The following is a 5,259-nucleotide window of genomic DNA, read 5'->3' on the forward strand; positions in this document are numbered from 1 at the left end:
TGGGGTGTGTTCTTCCAGGTTTGAGAAGTAAGGGTCATTGCCTGGCCCTGGGGTGTTGGGGAGCCTGGTTGTGCTCCCCATGTCAGCTTACCCTCCACATCTGCTGACTGAGCAGCAGACGATTGATGATTCATTTCTGAAAAGGGGATTTAAGTAAAACCAAGGGAAAAACTAGCTTCCCAAGGCCTCAACATGAGGAGGTGACATAACCCCTAATCCCTGTGCTTAGTAGTCTCCCTGAAATGCCTTCCAGAGGTCACTGTCATGAGTTCCTCGCCAAAATCCCCCAGTGTGCATAAGGCAGAAGTCCCATTTATTAAACAAATATTTGTTGAGTACCTACCATATGTCAGGTGCATTTCTGGACACCAGGGCTGCAACACTGGCATCCACTGCCTCATGGAGCCTATACTCTAATGAGGGCAGGTGCATTGTTACCATAGGCGACAGGCTACAATAAGAACAGCACAGACTAAGAAGGAATAACCCTTAATCTATGGCGGGGCACATAAACTTTTTCTATAAAGGGCCAACAAATAAATATTTCAGGCTTCGCGGACCACTTCATCTCTGTTGCAACCACTTAATTCTGCTATTGCAATGCAGAAACAGCCATAGACAATTAACAAATAGGCATTGCTATGTTCCAATAAAACTTTATTTACAAAATGAGGGGACGACACTGCAATCTAGGCTATAGTTGGATGACCCCTAATCTAGGCAGCCAGTAAGTTGTTTAAGAACACGAGGTGTAAACTGAGCAAGAGTTGGCTTAAAAGAGGGGAGGGAGCCATGTTACAGTAGAGGGAGATGGGGGCCAGATTTGGAGGGTCTTTTGACTTTCAATGGAATACAGTTTGGCCACTCTCTCCCACTCCAGCCAAGAAGGCACAACCAGGCTCCCCAACACCCCAGGGCCAGGCAATGACCCTTATTTCTCAAACCTGGAAGAGCACACCCCATGTCAGCTTGCCCTCCACATACACATTATCCTTACTCTTCTCAGGCCCTGATAACCCAGGCCTACATGCCCTCCTCCCCACACCATCCCCTGTGCCAGGCTGGGCTGCCCTGCTACACGTGTGTCCTCTTCACTTAGCCCAGGGCCTGCCACCTCACTCTGAGTCACATGGCACCCCTCTCTGAGGATGCTAACCTCCCAGGCCCCACCCAGTGACTTTTAGACTGAGCTGTTCAAAGGAAACGAGAAAACATAACACAACACAGCTTTCACATCAAGAAAGCAATTATAGCTTACAATACCATAATATTACCTAAATATTCCACAAATACTCAAAATTCTCCAATTATCCTCAAAATGTCTTGCATAGCTGTTTTGTTTTTTCCAATCCAAGATCCAATCAAGAACCCGGCATTGAGTCGGTAGTCATAGCTCTTCCGCGTCCTTTAGACTCCTTTGTTTTTCGCGACCTTAACATTTTTTAAAAGTAGAAACCAGTAGTCAGGTATAAAGTCGATAAGCTGGGTTTTTCTGATTGTTTCCTCATGATTCCGTCTGGGTTAGCGTATTTTTGGCAGGAGTATCACCAGGTGATGCTGGGCACTTCCCATGGCATCATATCAGAAGATGCAGAGTGTCACTGTGCCCCATTACTACTGTCCTGTTCAGTTTTCACTACAAATTCTGGGCTGCACCATTAGTGTGTTGGACAATATCCAGTCACTGATTTTTTTTTTAATCGCATTGACTTTGGCCCATTAATATGCTGTGCTATCGTATGTCTCCCCTCTACTCCCTCTGAAGCTGCCTTTGCAAAGATTATGACAGTGAGAGAAATCTCACACGGCTGATTCCATCCTGCCTCTAGCCTCACAGGCTGGCTATCTGCTCATTCTTGACCATAGGTCAAGCTAAACATGGGAAGAATTTAGTTTATAGTTTAACTTTGAAGCAAGGATAATAATAGTCCCCCCTTAAAACTGCTCCCTCCTTGTTTGGGGGCTGAAACTGCCTTCATAAGATGAATGAAAGACCACAAGATTAGGATTATGAGGAGTGGCTTGAGTTCTGCTAAAACATAAGCATGGCTTCTATTATCCCTTAGCACTCAACATTATGTGGCCAGAGGTCACAAGATATGTGACTTTCCCAATTGCTCCTATAGATAACAGCACTACTGTAGAACCTAAGATTGTTTTTTTGAGGTTTTTCCAATTGACCTGACCCAGTCTCCTGACTCCAGATTCAACTGGTCCTGTGGCTCCACCCAGAGGTGGACTCAGCCCACAAGGACCAGTTTCCACACCCTACAATTTCATACTCAATCAGTCTTCAGCACTCATTCACTAGGTCCCTGCCCACCAAATTTCCATAAAAACCCTCATCTCCAAGCCTTTGGGAGACTGATCTGAGTAATAATTCTGTGTCCTGCGTGGCCAACTTCATGCCAATTAAACTCTTTACTACAATGCTGTGGTCTTGGTGGATTGACTTTGTCTGTGCAGGAAGAAACTATCAAGAGATTATACCTCCAGCTGCCCAGCATGGGCAGACCCCAAGTAGGGTGAAGGGAGTATCCCAGGCTGAGGAATGGGAGACCAAGGGTAAGAAGAGATTACCAGTGGGAGGGCAGCACAGAGCAGGGTGCTGGAGCCTAATCAGAGTGAACAGGGAGTCAGCCAGGAGGTGCTGGTATTTGAGTATGAAGAGGAAGTCATTTTTGCAGAGGGAAGCCTGGTGCAGGGTTCAGAAACCAAGCAGAATGAGGAAGTCATCTAAGAGGTGTGGATAAGACTCAGTGCAGGAGCCCAGGGAAGGTGGGGAGGATATTCCGGCACAAGGTATCTGCACCCAAGCAAGGTGAGAAGGGCGTCTGAGGCTAGGGATGGCCCTGGGCAGGGTGGGGTCATCCACATGAGAAGGGGCACGTCATGGCTTCTGTATGATCCCCAAGCAAAGGGAAAAGGCATCCCAATGTTAGAGCAGCTCAGCATGAAGTGCCAGAGCCTAATCTGGGTGAAGAAGGCATCCCAAAGGGGGCAAATGGCAATAGCAGTGTAGCAGATTAGTTACAATGGGGCTGCATAAAATAGGAGGTGTTTGTTTTTTAATTAGAGCAAGTTTCTCACGGTCAGTAAAGAGACTTACAATTATGGTAAAGGAGAAAACTAGAATGAATCCTGTGGTCTTGAAATGAGTGATATAACTGTGTGAATTTGTGTTTTTAAATGTGTGTGTGTGTGTGTGTATAGATATGTGTGTATATACATATGCACACATATATACATACATATATGTATTTTTATATAAATATATGTATATATGTATTAAATATATATGTATGTATTTAAATATATATGTATGTGTATATACATTTGTGTATATATACACACACATACACACACACATATATATACATGTAGATATAGAAATACAATAATATGAATGTGCGTATTTTTATATATTATATATATAGTTGTATTCCCAGCTCTGCCCACTGAGAGGGCCTAGAAGCAGGGACTTACTAAGAGCATTTAGTCCACAGAGCACCCAGACTGTGATTTCTAAATGCCATTATTTGCCAAAAAGCAGCAAGGGCTCTGGGAAAAAATGGCTGATTCCAGGGCTGGGGCAGGTAACATAGTGCATGGACACCTTGCTCTGCCAGAGTGACAGGAAGGGCTAAAAGAATGATTGGGACACTTCAAAAAGGTAATTTGTGCATCAAATAATTGAGAATAGCAATGGGTTATATAAAATAAGAATCCATAAGTTCATACTGATAAAAATGAACAAATAAAGAAGTGAAGAAATGGAAATTTTGATAAAGAATAGGATATTTAAATGGCCTCAAAGTATCTCGTATCTCCCCACAAATATATATATATATATAGAGAGAGAGAAATATTACAAAGAAGAAAATAGTATACCTAATTTGAGAAGCCTGGCAAACACTCATCTAATCAAATGATCAAGGTAAATGTCATCAGTAATGAAATAAATTGAAATGATGCCCCATCTCACAGCATGCAATGAGACAAGTCCTACATCACCTCTGTGGTGTTACTGCCAAAGACGTAACCCAAATCTCATTGTGAGGGAACAGCAGACAATCCCATTGAGGGACATTCTATGAAATTACCTGCCTGTAATCTTCAATGTGTCAAAGTTATGAAAGTGAAGGAAAGCATAAGGAACTGTTCCACATTGAAAGAAACTGAAAATATATGAAAACTGAATGTAAAGGTAGTTCCAGACTAGATCATTTTACTATAAGCACATACTTGGGACAACCAGCAAAATTTGAAGGAAATCTGAGTATCAGATGGTAGCAATACATCGCTGTTAATTCCCTGATCTTGATGATGGAATTGCGGTTCTGTAGTGGACACTTATCTGTAGGAAATTCACACTAAAATGTCCAGGAGTATAGGACATCACATTTTTTGTTTGTTTGGGTTTAAGACAGGATCTTGCTCTGTCGCCCAGGCTGGAGTGCAGTGGCATGCTCTCGGTTCATTGTAACCTCCACCTCCCAGGCTCAGGCGATTCTCCTGCCTCAGCCTCCTGAGTAGCCGGGACTACAGGCATGCATCACCATGCCTTGCTAGTTTTTTTCTATTTTAGTAGAGATGGGGTTTCACCGTGTTGCCCAGGCTGGTCTCCAGCTCCTGACTTCAGGCAATCCACCTGCCTCAGCTTCCCAAAGCGCTAAGATTACAGACATGAGCTACCACATCCGGCCTAGGGCATCATGTTGACAACTTATTTTCAATGGTTCAAAAGAAAGGTCTTTGTTCTGTATACATACACACACACACACACACACACACACCCCTACATACATAGTATTGTGATTATATAGGAAAATATAATTGTGCTCTTGGGAGATTTACATGCTGAAGTATTTAGGGGAAAAATATGATGTCTAAAATTTACTTCAAATGATTTGACAGAGAGAGAGAGAAGGTAGCAAAACGTGAGCATTTGATGAAATCTGGGTGAAGGGTATGCTGGGTTCATTCTTTCAGCCATTCTGGAGGCTTAAAAAGTTTCTAAATAAACAGCAAAGGAGAGGGGAAAAAATGAGAAAAAGTGTAAACAAAGTTTCTAGGAGTTCTTATGTGGGGGAGAAATGAATGGAAACTGAGAGCTGGAGATCAGACCTGTAATGCTATTCTTGCCTTGCTTTGTGTTGCACTTTGCTCTCTTTAAAAATAGAAGAGAGTTACACAGGAAAAAGTTTGCCCTGGTGTTTTAAAGAGCTTAGCTGTATCTTAGCTTTCATTAAACTACCT

The sequence above is a fragment of the Chlorocebus sabaeus genome, chromosome 8 (genome assembly GCF_047675955.1).
Source record: "Chlorocebus sabaeus isolate Y175 chromosome 8, mChlSab1.0.hap1, whole genome shotgun sequence".
Lineage (NCBI taxonomy): Eukaryota > Metazoa > Chordata > Mammalia > Primates > Cercopithecidae > Chlorocebus > Chlorocebus sabaeus.